General features: G+C 41.7%; 1 long non-coding RNA gene across 1 annotated transcript; it reads right to left on the bottom strand.

The window, feature by feature from the left end:
- Nucleotides 1-3,260: 3,260 nt before the first annotated feature.
- Nucleotides 3,261-12,381, bottom strand: LOC125752612 (uncharacterized). The gene is made up of 2 exons (XR_007402563.1): nt 11,242-12,381; nt 3,261-5,097 (listed from the first exon to the last, which is right to left on the bottom strand). It is a non-coding gene; the product is annotated as an uncharacterized LOC125752612 (long non-coding RNA).
- Between the last annotated feature and the right edge of the window lie 6,492 nt (nt 12,382-18,873).

Genomic DNA, 18,873 nt, shown 5'->3' with positions numbered 1-18,873 from the left:
ACCATTCTGCTGATATTTCTGCCAAAAATGCTGCTCTCAGGGAGATGATAGCCGAACCTCTGCCATCCTCCAAAGGGAGTTCTTCCAAATTATAATTTGGAAAAATTGACCAGAGATGCCCAACACTTGGCCCCAGAAAAGGAGAAACAATATTGGAAATCTCATAACTGTTGCTTCGATAAAAAGAGAGAACTCTAATTTGAACCAAACAACAATCTTGCTCTACCTGACATTCTAAAATTCCTACTACTTTGTAAGTACTTTGTACATGTATTAAATCACTGCTCTCCATCATAGCATTCATGGGCCAATATTTGTAGAGAAATATTAAGAAGGCTACAACAAGACTGTCTACCTTGCTTGTCACACTTGTCCAAAATACAATTCTGGGAAACCTGTCCATACTACCTGTGGATATTTTTAATTGTCCAATAGACCTTTTGAGTTTTGGCAAATGGGTTTCATGCTATTTCCCTCATCTCATGGACAGAAGTAGGCTTTAGTCATGGTTTGCATGTTTTCTCACTGGTCCAAAGTTTTCCCTGTAGATAGGCCAATTCTATTAGAAAAAATTTATCCCCACCTGGGGAACCTCTCTTGAAGTGCATAGTAATTGGGGAACCCATTTCACTGGCCAGTCTACACTGTTTGGCTAGTATTACAACACATCCATTTGTGCATGTCATCCTCCATTCTCAGGATTAGTTGAACACAATAACTGCACTATTAACACTCAACTGGCAATATTTATAGAGACCCTCCAACTACTTTGGCCAAAGGCATTGCTATTGGGCCTTCTAAATCTCAGATCCACCCACTTTGGAACTTAGAAACTCTCACCCTTTGAGACAGTCACAGGATGTCCATTGCACTTGACTGCTCCTCTTTTGACCCAGGTTGATAAAGAGGATACTTCAATATCGTAAAGGTCTAGTTACTTCTATTAAAAATAACCATGCTTTGGTAGAGCAGTCTTTTCACAGTGCACTCCTAGGGAACAATGATCTTAAGCATCACACCTTGCAACCTGATTTTGCCTATTGGAAAAGATACCTCCAGAAAGACACTCTTCAATTTTTCTGGAAAGGCCCTCATCAGGTACTGCTACCCAAAACCTGGCCACCAAACTCCAGAGAATAACCTGGATCCATATGGCACATCTGTAAAAAGCACCAAACCCTGACTGGACCCACACGCCATCTGGTGACCTAAGATTAAAGATTTCTTGGTGAAACAGACAAGATCTGGAGAGACAGCTTTCCCAAGATGTCCAGACCAGCCTATATACCTTTTTCCTCACTGTTGATTCTTCTAGCTCTCTTGTGAAAAGAAAATACCCTTTAGCTGCATTTCCCAATCTCTTGCAAAAGGAGGAATCTTCTTTGGATTTATAACATTTTCAAAAACAGCTTATGATCCTGTGAGCGTTTCCGAAGAGTTACAAGGTTCAGAATTCACAAAATTTTCTTTTACTTGAATTACTAATGGACTCTGGATCCCTATCCAAATTCATTGTTTCTGAATTTAAAACTACAGACTATTACTGATCACACATAGGGTTCTAAACAGCTCTTTTGAAATAATACAGTTTTAAAATGTCTTTGAAGTTTTGCAATTCTTGCAAAAAGTTTGTTAACTATTGCTTTGTGTTTGTGCATGGGCTGTATCTTCCCAAATGTGCTTGATTATTTCATTCAATGCTTCTGCCTCATAATCACTTCAAGAGGAGACTTCCAGGAAGCATAGGTGACTCCACGTTTGCCTTCACAAGGAGAAGCTTTTCCTCCCTAAGGAAGTGCTAATAAAGGTTCTCAGTTGGCTACTTTCAGATCTAGGGCCCTGGTCTAGAACCAACACACAATTTGGAATCACCACATTGCTTTTGATTCTGGACTTGTTGTTTATCAATCTTTTGCAGAGAGGATGTGCAATAAAGTGATACTGGTTTCAGCACTCACTCTCTGGGGAAGATACAGGAAGTTCCTGAGCATTTCTCCCTAACTCTCCCTGTTACCCAAATGGGCTTATGGTTGGAACCACTCTGCACTTTCCCTTCCATGTGAGACATGGCAGCCAGGAAAGGTCCTTCCCGACATGGAGAACAAAACCACGAAATATAAGGAACTTGACTGTTGATCAGCAATGCTTTCAAGGAAAGATGTTGATCAAAAGGGGGAAACATAAACATCAGTAATGGGCAACCTCACTAAAATGGAGTCGGAAGGTTTCAGCAAGGGAGCTTTCATACTGTATGGCTTGTAATCAATTGCAGACCCAACAAGAGATGTACTTGACCTTGTAAGTGGATGCTACTCTACTACTCCAGCCAGAGGAAGAGATGCTTTCCTCATCCTCCAGGCAACAGCTCAGCCAACGAGAAGCCACCACACTCGGAGCTCCCAGGCTACTCCAATGGACTTTCAGCTCATAACAGCCTTCCCAACTGACCCCTCTTCTCAAGAAAGCAAGCCTCTCCTTTGTTCTCCAGACTTGGCTCCAGCTTTGTGGCAGATTGTCCTGAACTGCAATCCCCACCTCCGCCCCCCCCAAAAAAAACATCTTTTGCTGGTGAAATAACTGGCCCTTTCTATTTCTAAGGTTAACAACAATACTAAGTGGAACTTTTGTCTCCCTCCTTGCAGATTGTTTCCACTAATTTTTTGTTGATTTTCATCTTCATTTTTTTTTTGAGATGGCCTTCATTTTTCAAATTGCATGTTTTCTCCAAAGTTGTGATGACTTTGGGCCATCTACTCATTTCAGAGAGAAGGAGACAGAAACAAGTAGGGATGGGTTGGTGAACGCTGGCTTCATGGAAGACAGCAGCCTTTTCCCGGAGGGACTTCTGGATTGCCAGATTTTCCCCCAGTGCCCTTTGGTTCCTCCAGAAAAGAACGTGGGAGCCAAGTGTGGGAAGGAGTTGAGGATGCACCATTCGGGGTCTGGATTTTCCTTCTGTATCCTCCTGGTCTAAGCAGGGCCTGCTGTCCTTGAGTTCAAATTCACCCCAGTGTAAACCTCCTGACTCCTAGAGGGTAGCAGGGTGAAGGATGGTTTTAATTCACCCCCCCTTCCAGCCTCTGGCCTCAAGCCTGCACTCAGACATCATAAAGCCTCGGTGCAGAGCCTCCGCTTCCGTCAGTTACAGCCTCCAGTGGGCTGTTGCTCTTCGCTTCCTCTGCTTAGTCAGGCCCCGCCTTTTGTACTCTGTCTTCTTAGTATTTGAAGACTTTTTCCCAAGTAAAAAGGAGATAAACACATTTTGTCATTTTTGTTTTTAATTGGAAGACTCAAAGTAGTCTGAGTCACCCTGAAAAATGGGGATAGTTGTCCAATGAAGAAAGTTAACTCACTAGGTCTGTAACTTCTTTGTTTTAACCACTAGATGGTGCTGACACATCTAAAGATGAGGAGCCGAGCCCCTGCCGGCCCCTTCCAGGGATTTGGACGGATCTGTGCTCAAGACTGTTCTCATTTGGACAAAAAATTTGCTTTTAGATAAGGCCACAGTGTTTTTAAGGAACTATTCTATTAAAAATATCCTCCGTATTACAGGGGGAACACTTTAATCCTAGTCTTTGAAGCCTGAAAGATAGTTTAATCGTTGCTAGATGTGAAAACTTAGATGAGTTCTTAACACCCAGACTCAGGTCTCTCATATATGAAATGGCAAAATAACTCTGTTAGAAGGTGGAAGAGGGGGCAGCCCGGGTGGCTCAGCGGTTTAGCACCACCTTCAGCCCAGAGTGTGATCCTGGAGACCCAGAATCGAGTCCCACGTCAGGCTCCCTGCATGGAGCCTGCTTCTCCCTCTGCCTGTGTCTCTGCCTCTCTCTCTCTCTCTTTCTCTCTGTTTCTCATGAATAAATAAATAACATCTTAAAAAAAAAAACAAAAGAAGGTGGAAGAGGGTCAGCAGTGTATCTTCAATTCTGAGGAGGCATTTTTATACAAAAACAAAGAAAGGAAGCCACTCCTACCTTTTACAGTTATTCAGAGTAATTTAACCAGCCAGTGGGATCCTGGGATCCAGCAGAGATCTACCCCCAAAGTTGGCTTGACCCACCTGGACCTCCACCCACAGTTTTTATGAGGTGAGGGGCATGATGGGTCACAGGGTAGTTATCTAAAGTTGTGCCATTTGTGCAGCAAAGAATCTCTACTAGTTATCTAAAGTGGTACCATCTGGGACACCTGGGTGGCTCAGTGGTTCAGCGTCTGCCTTTGGCTCAGGTTGCAATCGCGGGGTCCTGGAATGGAGTTCCCCATTTGGCTTCCTGCAGAGAGCCTGCTTCTCTCTCTGCCTATGTCTCTGCCTCTCTCTGTGTCTCTCATGAATAAATAAATTTTAAAATATATTTAAAAAATGAAAGATAGAAAGTGACACCATCTGTATGCCAGAGGGGAGCGTAAGATGGAGGGCCAAAGATGGAGTCAGTGTTGTCAGCACTCCTCCACCCCACCGTCAACATCTTTACCGACTATCATTCTTGCAGGTCAATCTGCCATAAGAACCCTAGGGTCAGATATGGGGAGGGGACATTCCTACCTGACAGCATCAATATAAAGAGCAACATGAGTGACCTGGTAAAGTGATCCCTTCCTCTGACTCAATGGTGGTAGTAATTGTGAGCTTCCATGTAAGTGGTGGTCCATGACAGGGAGACATTTCCTGATGCACCAGAAAGGAATGTCAGCAACGTGAGACTAGGGGCCAGAAGACGAATGTCTACAGGCAATAGATATGACAAGTCTTGTTTTAGCACAGTCGCTGTTTGGTCTCCATGAGCCAGTGCCACCCCTGGCTTTCACCATTCCTCCTTCTTGACATGTAGGAGTGACGATCACTCTAGCTACTTCCAGCTGAGAAGGGGCACAATTGTGATTTGAGCAATGAAACTGTCTTCCATCCAATTGCAGATGTTCCTAGTGGTAAGTTGAACCCCACCCTTTGGAGAGCCATCCTTTAGGACCTCTCCTGGAGAGTCTTAGCGCCTGTTCCACATTTCATAACAAGGTAAATTAGGTCGGTTCGATGAAGCAGTGGTCGGTCTCATTTCAGGAGGCAGGCCTGCAGGTGGGCTTTCAAAGTCAGGCCTGTTGTGTGCAAGCAATCAGATAGAAAATTAGCCAGGTATGCAAAGAAACCAGAATTCAGGATCCAGCCTGCTTTTATAGATAAATGATAAACACTCAAGGACAATTAATCAGAACTAGAATCTAACACCCATAGAGGTATGTTAGGAAAACAATTTTGTCTTTCTTCACTAAAGTCGGCCCCATTTCTAGCAAAGGTAGCAAAATTAAGTTGTCTGTAAAACAAGTCAGGTTTAACAAAGTTGGCCTATTTGCATAAGGGTAGCAAGAATAGTGACTGACCATTTAGATTCTTTTAAATTGGCTTTGCTAGAACTTTCCATAAAGAATTTCAGAGTGAGCCTTTAACAGCCTTCCAAGTCTAAGAGCCAAGTCAAATATTCATCATCAGACTTGCCAGCAATATCTACAGGTTTGATTGCTTCCTCTTTTCTCGAGGTCCCCCCAAATCTCCCAAAGTTCCTGAGCCTGCGAAAGTGACCTCCCTTACTTACCTGGTAAAGCTCCCAGGAACACGGTAAGCAAGGTACCAGGGCAATTTTTTTCCAAGGGGCTTCACTGGCTGCATAAAGTCAACCTGAGTTCCATAAACCTATCTTGTTATAACGGAGTCTAAGCATCTCTCTCTCAAATATAGCATTTCAATCAAAGCCTTGGTAATATAACTAATATTTCTAATGGTGTCATCTTAAAAGGAAAACAGTTTCTTATTGAACTTATGAAAATAATTATAATTGATTTCCCATTTTGTCCTTGCCACAAGCCCTGGCCAAACCCTCTGAGTATGAACTTACATTCATAACTCACATCTGGCATTAATACCCCCCAGGGTCTGTACTTGTTTTACTACCAATTTTGCCAGTAAGAAAGCCTCTTGCTGTTTAGCACCCAACCCCCTTGGTTTCCCTTCTTAACCAAGGCATATAAATGTCTTAGTATCTGTGCCAGAATGGGATAAGAGGTCTCCAGTAACCCAATTAACCAACAAAAGCCTATGATTCTCTTACTGTTTTAGGGATTGGAGGGCTTACATTTGATCAACGACCCCCTCTAGCATCCTTTTGGTCTTCCCCAGAATGACATCCAAGAGCTTTACTGATTGACCCAGCCCTTGGATCCTGTAGATTTATCTCCCATCCTTATGGCCGGTCGCGTGCAGGGTGGCGGGTCCCGTGCAGGGTGGCTGGCTGCTGTGGCTCGTGCCTGGGGCAGTGACGGCACCTGGGCCCCGAGCCCTGGAAGCCACGGGCATCTGGTGTGGACAACTGATACGCCTCAGCTGTGCCACCACCGTGGGCCGCTTTGCCAAGGCCACTTAGGATGCCACTTCCAAGACCTACAGATACCTCTGCCCTAATCTCTAGAAAAAGAGAGTGTTCACCAGGTGTCCCTCTCAGGGACTCACTGGCGATCTTGTGAATCTTGTGAAGACCGCACCACAGTCTCTGAGCAGAGGCCCCAGGCTGCAGCCGTGGCCACCACATAGTTTCATACAAGAATTAAAAAAGGGAATTAAAGCCTATTTAAAAAGATTGGTAGATAGATGGATAAAAACAGAAAGACAGACAGAAAGACCACCTGTGCACCAGAGGATCGCTACTCCTTATCTAAAGGGGTGCCTTCTATGGGCCAGAGGGGAGAACAAGGAGAGCCGATATCTGCTCAGTCCCTGTCCTGAGCCTTCCTACACTGCAGCTCATATTTTGTAGGAGCTGATTATTTATTACATATCTCACAGGGGCATGTAGCAGGTGCACAGAAAGTGCTAGGAAAGGCAACACCGAGTAAATATTAGGCCTTTAAGATCATCACTTCAAGGGCAACATAATTTCTGGCATCATTAGTTTAAAATGAATTATTTCTTCTCTCATCCTTATCTCACTTGAATGATAAGGGTTTTTTTTTTTCCCCATTTTTTTTCCCCAAGTGAAGCAATGATTGTCTTTTTTAAAAATCTGAAAAACAGTTATAAGTAAAAGCGTTATGTGTACTCAGTGACCCACCTGAAATGGCCACAGATCTTGTGCACTCACTCAGCAGCTCACATGATGGACATTTCTGGGGGTTCCCTGGCCAGCTCACGTGGATTTCCTCTTCTGTGGGAATTGTCTATGATGCTCAGAAATGACTTGTTATGATAGTCACAGAGAGAGAGAGAGAGGCAGAGACACAGGCAGAGGGAGAAGCAGGCTCCATGCACTGGGAGCCCGACGTGGGATTCGATCCCAGGTCTCCAGGATCGCGCCCTGGGCCAAAGGCAGGCGCCAAACCGCTGCGCCACCCAGGGATCCCTATTCAGTTCTTCCTTGAGTTCCATTAGAGACCACACGATCCTTACAATAAGTTTCTTAATCTGCTTATCTGAGTTTCATTTGGATTTTGCCACTCAGATGAATTTTAATGCAGCAAGGTGAGACAAAAGATTATTTTTAACAGCATCAGAATTTCTCTTAGGGATAGAACTGTTTTCCCTGAGAAGAAAATACCTTCCAAAGTAGCTTAGAATTTATGGTAAAATATCTAAGACGGAACTTGACAGGAAAAAGCTGCACTGCTACCGAAAGGATTCAGCACGAACTTGACATCAGAGGTGAGCAGTGCATTGTGTGTTTGTGGCAGCGGAGGATAAAGGCAAAGAGAGTACATATAGTATAGATCCCCAAAGCTAAATAATTCAGCAAAAATGGAAGGTGATCCAGCGGTGATCAAACACCGGGCTCCTTTGCCCAAACCCCAAGAGAATTGGCGGGACTCAGAGAAATCACAGCACGTGGAGTAGCCTTATTCCACTTTTATTTTTATTTCAGAGGTTAGGCTACTTCTGGAATTACAGAAGTAATTAGGCTACGCTGGAATTACACCTACTAGGACAAATGCTAATCAGCAAATTTTCTGATTTAAAACCACCAGTTTTTATGTGCTTGTCACACCTTAATATCATCTTACATTTGTTTTCCCTAAATGTTGTACTTCAGTTTGACCCTTAGTAATGATCTCAGTTATCGATCTAATTGGCCAAACCAAATATATTCAAGCAGTGTGTGTTTACTAAGCATCTTCTAGGAACTGCACTTACGAGTTCAATGTCACCTAGATTCATGGATCTTAAAGTCTAGCTGGAGAGAGAGAATATTTATTGCAACAACAAACAAATAATTTAAAATTGTGACCAGCACCATAAAAGATCAAGTAGGATATAGAGAAGAACAGGGCTGGGGGAACTATTTTAGATACAGTGGCCGAGGAACATATTTTTAATGAGCATGAAGAGCAACCCAGCATGGAAGGAAGGGTTACAGGTGAAAAGAGAGTGTGTGTGAAGGTTCTGAGGGGGAAAAGATGGGTCACGTTTGAAAGGCAAGAGCAGGGTTTCAGAATCGTAGTTCTCCTGCGTCAGAGGAGGGAGCGATCTAATAAGGACTTGGGAGAGAAAGCCCTTTCCAGAAATTTTTCCATTCCAGTGAGCAATTCAATTTGGGCATGAAAGTAGACATATTTCCTATATTTAAATCATTTCCTCCATCTCCCATAACCCAGGGCCAAGCTTGGAGAGCTGACTTCACACAAAATGTGATACCTCTCCTTTGTTGTGGAGTGCATAAGAAAGTTGCCACCACCTTTCTGCGTGCACTTATCCTACTGACGCTACAAGATGACGTGTGCTACAATACATCCTTATTCCTCTTTGCTTCCAGAAGCTGCATGTGAAGACTGACCCGGATTGAAGCCACACATCCCAGCCCATGAAAGTGCTAAACATGAGCATAATCACAATGAGGCAGGGCAGCTACCATGGGATCCTTCGTTTCCTATGATAAAGGGAGAAGTTACCAGAAGACAAAACCAAAGTGCTTACAAAGTGGAAGTTGAAGGTGTGTGACAATAATTCACCAATGAGAAGGATGTTATTTGCCTTTTTTGTTAGCAGCTAGCTTGTAGAAAAGTCATGATATTAAAATTCTCAAGTTACTGAAAGGAAATCTTATTCTTCATGTGGGAATGTTATCACCATATCCTTCATGCTTTCCTGGAATTTCTCTGTTATCTGATGATGGTTGGGGCAAAAGGCTTTTAGATGATAAGCAAGAAATCTGGGTCTTCTCCAAAGCCTGTGATCTTGGGCAAATCTTTACTCCTGGGGGGGCCTTGCTATCCCCATCTCTACAATTAAGGACTCAGAATAACTGTTTTCTGGCATGTCGTCCTAGTTCTAAATTCAGCGATACTATGGGAAAACACAGTGATGTTGTAAAACGATTGGGAAAGATTGGAGTCAGCAGAGCTCGATGTGAGTTTTAGCACGAAGTCATGGTTCAGGTCTCAAAACAATTCTTAACCTTTTGAATCTCAGTTTCCTCATTTCTAAACCAAAATCACAAAAATAACACAAAACTAAATTATGTCTGGTTGAGGTCAAACGAAATGACAGATGGGAAAACTGCATAAAACCCAAACCTCAGCATGTATGTGAGTTTTATTACTATAATTATGATGATGAAAGTAAACATAAACAATACCAACCACATTTCCTGATCATCTCACAGGCTGTGAATAGGGGGTCTCTCTTTTTTTAAAAGATTTATTTATTTATTTATTCATGACAGACACAGAAGGAGAGAGGCAGAGACACAGGCAGAGGGAGAAGTAGGCTCCATGCAGGAAGCCTGATGTGGGACTCGATCCCGGATCCCTGGGATCACGCCCTGGGCTGAAGGCACCACTAAACCGCTGAGCCAACCAGGCTGCCCAAATAGGGGGTCTCTTAATCTTCATGCTAACTCTTCGGGTTAGTATGTTTACTCTCACCATTTCCTGGAGATGGAAACTGAGGCCGAGGAGTTTAAATGACATGGCAGTGACAAAGAGGCCACACAACTAGGTGGTAGCAGAAGGTAGTTGTACTCCAGACCATAGTTTGGCTTCTCTATCAGTTCTAATCTGAAAAACTTAAAATGAAAGGACATGATATGCTTTTTTAAAAAATTGATTTATTTGAGAGAGAGAGAGAGAGAGCCCATGTAGGAGCAGGGGATGGAAGGAGGAAGAGGAGTGGGAGAGAGAATCTTAAGCAGACTCCGCAGAGCCCAGAGCCCAACAAAGGGCTCAATCTCACCACCCTGAGATCATGACCGGAGTCGAAACCAAGAAACCAAGAGTCAGACACTTAACCAGCAGTGCCACCCAGGCGCCCCAAGGACATCATAGGTTTACTGTGACCACAAAGGATGGTTAGTTCTACTCCTAAAGCTTCTTCAGTCATACCCTAAATCGAAAAGCCTAGGTATTTTGTTTTTGGTAAAATTATCCCAAATAATTCACGGATTCTCAGTCTTGCAGCAAAATATACTGGTTTTAAAATTTTTCCTAAAAGTCATACGTCAAAAGAAATCAAGATGACCAGCACATAGAAATCCTATCTGTAGAGAAATTTTGGAAGGGAAATGTAGCAAGTTTAAACATACAGTTCCCAAACCTCAGGAAACCAAAAATAAATGCCCAAATGAGCAACAGCAAAACAATGCCCATGGTTATGTTCTTGTGCTGTAGAACCTTAATGTCTGTGAAGCCATCCCATTTCCCCACCCCCATCCCCAGCGAGCACTTAGGAAACTAACGGCTGCGTCTCCATCCAAATCAGCTTCCGCACCAAGGCTGCGCTAATGACAGGCATGTTCCTGTGGCAGAATTTCAAAAGCAGCAGGCAACAATTTAATTAGTTCTAAGTCAATAAATCTCCATGAACTCTAGCAAGTCAGAAGAACATAAGCCTCGCTAGCAATTATCAGCAAAAGATTATTCATGTAGAACCATGATGTGCAACATTTGGCAATAGCCAACATGAAATATTTATAATTTTCTGAGAACGACTAACAATGAAGAATGGCATTAAAATGCATCAGAATTAAGTCTCCTAGGATCCTTGACTTAAAAAAAAAAAAGTCGCACAAAAGGATGTAAGACACAGGGAACCCCTGATTGAGAAATGGTCATGGGACAGACGACTCACAAAATAATTTCACAGGTGCTTTGCAAAGTTTTTCTGAAAAAAGGTGACCGCAGGACTATTTTATGTAGCAAAATGCAGTCCTGGTGGGAGTGGGTGGCACTGTGTTACTCATGTGTGTGTTGTATAGAGCCGCTTACCGTATAATTCGCTTGTTTGAATAATTCCTTAACATGAAGCAGCCCTTGGAATCTGCCCCAGACCTCATTTACGGATGTTAAACACAGCTTTGGGTGAAGAGGTGATTTTCAGCTTCAGTGGAAAGTAGTCTAATCTGAGAATTTGTGAGTTTTTGTCAAAGAATCTAATGAGACAAGCCAGAGGAGCATGCGTACTAGGCACCCCGCCTCACCTCCCTCAAGGTACGTGCACCACCCCCACACACCTGCACGCACAATTCAATTCGAATCCTGCAAATGTATACTCTGGTTAAGGGTGACCCCTTGACTGCCTTGAAGTAGAACTTAAGATGTCCCCCTACAAAGCCCTAAAAACAACTCAATTTCCAAGAGCGGTAGGCGAGTGGAATGTCATTTTTCCTGCATTCTTATAGGATTGCTCTTAATACCTGTTCTTTTTAAGGTTTTCATGGCTTGTCCTGCTGACCATGCTAAGCACCACAGGTTAGGGTTGGCTGTGAGTGATGGAAAATTCAAAATAATATTTTCTTAAACGAGACAAAAGTAAGAGTCCCAATAGGTGGTAAAGGCTGGTGTGATGGTTCCCAATGGCCTAGAGCCCCCCATCTTGTTGCTCTGCAGGTCCTGGCCTCCCCTCATGGACCAGGATGGTAAAAGCCACATTCCATCAATAATTGGTGTAGATACGTTCCCTCCCCTTGAACCTGGCCAGGCCTTTAGAAAGTGGCAAAAGTGATGCTATGTGACCTCCCAGGTGGGTAGAAATGGACATGAAACTTCAGCCAGCTTCTCGTGGGACATTTGTCCTGGTAGCCTGCAGCTATCATGCGCGACATCTGACTACTATGAGGTGTCCATGGGGAAGGAAGAGAGAGAGTGGATGGGAAGCTAGGCAGAGGAGAGAGACAGGCTGGCAGGGAGGGAGAGAGAAGCTGGGCAAGGCAGTTATTTGATTATTTGGAGTTATTAAAATTCCATTGCTGTTCCAAAATGGGGAGAACAGGGATCCCTGGGTGGCGCAGCGGTTTGGTGCCTGCCTTTGGCCAAGGGTGTGATCCTGGAGACCCGGCATCGAATCCCACATTGGGCTCCCGGTGCATGGAGCCTGCTTCTCCCTCTGCCTGTGTCTCTGCCTCTCTCTCTCTCTGTGTGACTATCATAAAAAAAAAAAAAAAATGGGGAGAACAAATATTAGGGGACAAATCGCGGTCTCAACTGTGATACAGATGCAGCAGCACAGCAGTTTTTTGCAAATGTTGACAATTTCTTGCAATTTGGCAACACAAAAATTTGGTTTCCAGTTGGTGCAGGATTATCAGGCTTTATAGATAATTCCATAGATATTGAAAGCTGAGCACTCTTCCATTTACCTTGGGCAGAGGGTACTCTTGAAATACGTCTTGTTTGCCCAGTTCTTCCCAGACCTGTTTTCTGATGAAAAAGACTTTTTTAAATAAAAGTAATATACAAACCATATAAAACTCTCAAGTGGTCTAGAACAGTGCAAAATGAAGAAATCTTTGTCCTCCGTACCACACCCCTCCAAAAAAAACCCCTCATTTCTCTTTACTCAGTGTCTTGTGAATTCTCCAGAAATTTCATTCAAGGGCCATACTATCTATCAATCAATCGATGGATTAATTGATCTCAACATACAAACAAGCCTGTACTGATGTGGTGTGCTATAAATGCTCCCATAAACTTTCCAATTTTTCCACATGAAAGCATATTTTGGAAATCTTTCCATGTGAAAGAAACTTTTTTTATTGATACACAAAACTTGAATTTGTTTAAATTATAGAATTTCATAAATTTTGACACATGTGTACATGAAGCTATCATCACAATCAAGATAATGAACGTATTCATCACCTCCACGTATTCTCCCGCCCCTTCCTTCCAGCTTCATCCCACATGCCAGGCAATCGCTGATCTGCTTCCTGTCTTTATAGATTAATTTGCAATCTTTAGCATTTTATGTAAATGGACTCCTACATTAAGCGCTTTATGTGTATGTGTATGTGTGTCTGTCTTCTTTTACTCTGAGTAATCATTTCGGGAATTAGCCATGTTGTTGCATGTATCAATAGTTTGTTTCAGTTGTGTGCAGAGTACTACTCTATTATATGGATACACCTTAATTTACTACTCAAATTCATCTGGTGATAAATACTTGGTTTGTTCCCAGTTTTTGTCTATTATGTATAAAAACCGAAATATGCATTTGTGTCCAAATCTTTGTATGGACAGATGCTTTCATTTCTTTAGCTAAACAAGAAATAGAATGGTTAGATCATACAGTAAGTGTATTTTCATCTTTCTAAGAAACTGTCAAAATGTGTTTCGAAATTGACTGTATCATTTACCTTCCCAGCAGCAGTGAATGAGAGTTCCATTTCTTCTACATCCTCAACTCTCAGACTTTTAAATTTTGGACATTCTGATAAATGTGTGCACATACTCATTGTAGCTTTATGTTGCATTTCCCTGATGACTGATTATATGGAGTATCATTTCACATGTTCATCTGCCATTCATATATCTTCTTTGTTCCATCCAAATCTTTTGCTCAATTTTAAATCGGATTATTTTTCTTACACTTGTGTTTTTGAGATTCTTTACATAATCTGGATGCTATGGCTTATCTTTTCATTATCTTAGGTTTCTTTGAGAGTAGAAATCATCTTTGATGATATACAATTTTTCATTTATTGGTTGTGTATCTAAAAAACCTTTGCCTAACCCATGGTCACAAGTATTTTCTCCCATGTTTTTCCTTCCAGGAGTTTTATAGTCTTCATTTTCTATTACATCACATTTAGATTTATCATCAATTTTGAGTTAATGCTTATGTATAGTGAGATACAAATCAAGGATAATTTTTCTTTCATATGGGTATATACTTTTCTAGCACCGTTGGTTGAAGAGACTACCCTTTCTCCACTAAATTGCCCTTTCAACTTGAAAATTTGAAGAAACAAATGACCATATGTGTGTGAGTCTATTTCTAGACTCTGTTCTATTCCGATCTCTTTGTTTATTGTTGTGTACTGCACTGTTTGGATTGCTCTAGCTTTAGAGTATGTCTTGAAGTCAAATAGTGTAAGTCACCCAACTTTGTTCCATTACAAAGTTTTAAAAAATTATTCCAGACATTTTGTATTTCCTTATAAAGCATATAATCAGCTTATACATTTCTATCAAAAAAGTACACTGGGGGGATCCCTGGGTGGCGCAGCGGTTTAGCGCCTGCCTTTGGCCCAGGGCGCGATCCTGGAGACCCAGGATCAAATCCCACGTCAGGCTCCCGGTGCATGGAGCCTGCTTCTCCCTCTGCCTGTGTCTCTGCCTCTCTCTCTCTCTCACTGTGTGCCTATCATAAATAAATAAAAAATTAAAAAAAAAAAAAAAGTACACTGGGACTGCAATTTTGGGACAATTGACACCTTGTACTATTACTATACGTCCACTACTATCCTAAGAGACAAGACTATTGAGTCTTCTGCCCCATGAACATGGTGTGTGTATATATACATATATATATATATATCCATTTATTTACATGTTTACTTTCAGCAATATTTTGACATTTTCAATTAACTGATCTTACACATCTTTTCAAAGATGAATCGGAAGGTATTTCATATTTTTGTTACTATTGTCAAAAGTATTTTTTAAATGTTTCAATCTCCAATTGTTTGTTCCTAGTATATAATGATGTAACTGAATTCTGTGTATTGACCTTGTATCCTACAACCTTATCAAATGCACACTTTTATTTCTAAACACAATTTTGGTGGATTTCCTAGGATTTTCAACACCATTGTGTCATTAGTGAATTGACAGTTTCACTTCTTCCTTTCAAATCCAAATTTGAATGCCTTTTATTTCTCTTTTTTTCCTTATTGCACTGGCTAGAACCTCCTGCATAGTGTTGAATACAGGTGGTTCAAACATACATTCCTGCTTTGTCCTTTACCATTAAGTGTGAGGTTAGATGTAGGTTTCTCATAGATATACTGTATCTGGTTGACCAAGTACCCTTCTACTGTGAGTTTGCTGGAAGCTTTCATCAGGAATGGATGTGGATTTGTTAATGCTTTTTTGCATCTGTTGAGATGATCATGTTTTTTTCTTATTTAGATTTCTGATATATTTACTTACATCGGTCAATTTTACAATATAAAACCAAGTTTGAGTTCTTGGGAAAAATTCAAGTTCTCTGGCCCCTTTAAATGGCCCCAGGATGCAGGCGCTGGCACTCTAATTCTAGGAACTGCATTCCTGCCTCTCTAAAGCCCTGTTCATGCTCTCCTTTCCAACTCAAAACCTCAGCTTCTGATTTTCTCCTGGTCTTCTTCATGGGCAGTGTGGCTTAGATCTGCTTTCCCAGCTTTCATCTCAGCTTACCTTCCAGGACAACACTTCTAGTACTTGCCTTCCAGCAGGGCACCTTAGAATTTGTGCTACAGGCACCCACCTCAGACTTTGTGGGACCAACAATCTAGCCTTGCTTTGTGGGACCTTCCTCTCCAGCCTCTCTCAACAGAGTGGCATACACTTTCATAAATGTATTTTTTCATCTGTAATTTTATTAGCTCTCCCTATTTATAACACAGAAGAGAAAATTACAAATAAAAATAAGATATATAGTCAAGTACCTATATGATTATGTCTACAAATGTACACATTACATAATAAAAATTATAGAATTACATAAAATTAAGCATAAAGTAATGTAAATAAGCACAGTACTTTGAAATACTGAATACCAAAAATCCAGTCTAGAGTAGAATAGAAAGGAATTTGCTTTATGTCTGTGACTTCTTTTTTCTGAATAATGTGTGACAGAAAAAAATAGATGTCTAATACAGTTCAATATTCCAGATTCCTGACTCTTTTGATGTGATTATTGTACATGTGTATGTAACTGAGGGAAAAGACTGCTGAATGTAGAAAAAATTGTTTTAAAATTCTACAAAAAAAAACCTATCCCATAAAGTAAGGAGGCTAAACCAGAGAGAGTAAATTACCCATAGGAAATGGCCACACAAGAAGTTAGGAATTAGCAACACAACCAATTTTTCTGAATACAAAGACTAATAACTGTGGACTGTTGCCCACATCGCAAACATCGTGTTCCAAGAGTGTGCTTTCAATTGGTTTTCTGGACCTCAGCACCCAGTTCTCTATGGAAGCAATGTTTTAAGAATTTGCAGGCTGGTCTTTGAGACCGGTGGTCTCTTTATCTACTATGTAAAAGCGCTAGATATTGACAAACAAAACTGGTAAGAAAAATACCACCGGATTGTCAGGAATTTTTTTAAAAATGAAAATGAAAGAAACTATTGAGTGATTTTGTTTTTAAAGTGTGAACTCCGTTGGCAGCTGAAGAGGAGTTGCTTTCCTGTCGTGAGGCTGAGGAGGTGGATAAAGACTAATCTGATTCCGAAGACATTTCTGGATTTTAAAGATTGGTGGCACTATTTATCATCATATAATTGCTGGAGAAAATACATGCCTTTTCTTACCACAGATGTTTTTCTTTCACTCTCAGAGATGGCAGTAGAGAGAATTTCTTGTCTGCCAGGGTGGCATAGAACAAGATAGAACAATTAGAGAAAAGAGTGTCTTACAAGAGTATTGACAGAGTTGGGCAGCTAAATTAGGGGGATGTGATCCTCTGGAGGGAAGAGGAAGAAGGAAGGATGTGACTGAACCTGTCCGTGGAAGTTGCCAGAGGACAGGGACCACGGTGGCACCTGCAGCCTTGGTTGGGGCAGTGAGGAGCCTTCAGAGAGGAACCCCAGTGGGGTGTGCAAAGATCTCATGCTTATAATCTAAAGAGAGAGGTCCTAGTTTTGTATGAACATTTAATTTGTAAAAACTACATCAATCAAACAAAAATTGTACATGCCTTTACATGTTTCCAGAGACCAAACATCAGCAAGGAAAAGGAAAAACCTTCAAAAGAAAAAACACTTAACGAATCACAGGTAAATATTTATGCAAATTTTAAGAGCTCTGCTGCTACATTTGAGTTTAAAATGCTTTGATTTTTTTTAAAAAGATTTATTTATTCATGAAAGATACAGATAGAGAGAGAGAGGCAGAGGCACAGGCAGAGGGAGAAGCAGGCTCCCTGTAGGGAGCCTGTTGGTGGACTCGATCCCAGGATCCCAGGATCACACCTTGAGCCAAAGGCAGATGCTCAACCACTGAGCCACTGCAGGTGGCTCAAAACACTTTGATATTAAGGTGCGATCCGAAATAGGATTCCTTTTGAAAACCATGGATCGATAGCAAGAAAAAGAGTACTGTTGGGAATACTTTGGGCAAGCATTTCTTTTATACCCACCAAGCTAGGGACGGGGGTTGTCCACAACAGAGTTCCCTCCCTTGAGGAGCTTAGGGCACATGTGACAATGCAGACAGAAACTCCTAGTTGCCATGCAAAGTGACAAGTGGCATTTAAGAGAGAGAATGTATACACTGCTCTGGAGGACCAAGGGAGAGCAGAAAGATTGACAAAGCAAGAGATTCCAGAAAACCTCCTCCAAGACAACTGAACCTTTGACTTTGCCCAGAAGGACCTCCTCTTACCAATGTCCTCGAGGTCATTGTGCTTGCAGGTGCTGTCTCTTGCATTTCCTTCTTCCCTTTGCCCGTGTCTGCTTCAGCCACCTTGGTCTTGGCAAGTGGCAGGGGAAGGGGAGAAAAACATTATTAAGTGGAGCCATTTTCATCACAAGATGCTACATCTGTGGATAGAACAGCCTCAGTAAAAATAGCTGTGGCTAAAAATATCAAGTCAGCTACAGTGCCCCCCGAGCCATTCTGTATCCATACTTGTTCCAGTCAAAGGCTGAAACCAAGCACAGTGTATGGAATCTGTAGCCTCCATTTGGGAACACCGGTGCCATCCCTCCACAAAATAGGTACCCCCATCCAATGGTCATTTGCTGCTTGGAATAAGTATCGTCAGCTGAGGTTGAACAAAATCATTATTCACTCCTTCTTCACACATTAAGGAAGTATTCATTGAACACCTACCATGTCCTGGATGTTTTCCTTACACTTTGGGGCAAAATCCCTGAACTTAAGTTCCTCTCAGCGTACTTCTAGGTTAATTAGAATTTTTTAGATATGGTACATTCAAAACAAAATATAGAAATGAAATGGATAGTGAGGAAATAAATATAGCTGCCATTACAGTCTATTTTTTTAAGGATTTATTTATTTATTTGACACAGACAGGGTGTATAAGAGGGGGAGCTGCAGGCAGAGAGAGAGGGAGAAGCAGACTCCCCCACTGAGCAGCGGGGAGCTTGGTGTGGGGCCCGATTCCAGGACTCTGGGATCATGACCTGAGCTAAAGGCAGATGCTTAACTGGCTGAGCCACCCAAGTGCCCTACGCTTTGTTTTAATTTGAATGCATTTATTGATCTCATGGATGGCCCTTTTAATAAGTGAAATTATGCTTTAAACTTAAAAATATTTACTACTAACATAGTATTTTATTAATTTTGTATATTAGCGTTCCATCACTGAAGCAGTTTGAAAACCACTGACCTATGCTAGTGTCCTACACCTTATGGGAATCCCTTCCAACAGCCTGTATCCGTGGTCAT

Source organism: Canis lupus, chromosome 16, assembly GCF_003254725.2.
Source record: "Canis lupus dingo isolate Sandy chromosome 16, ASM325472v2, whole genome shotgun sequence".
NCBI lineage: Eukaryota > Metazoa > Chordata > Mammalia > Carnivora > Canidae > Canis > Canis lupus.
The sequence above is the reverse complement of the archived record's forward strand: the minus strand, read 5'-3'. Positions and strand labels throughout refer to the sequence as shown.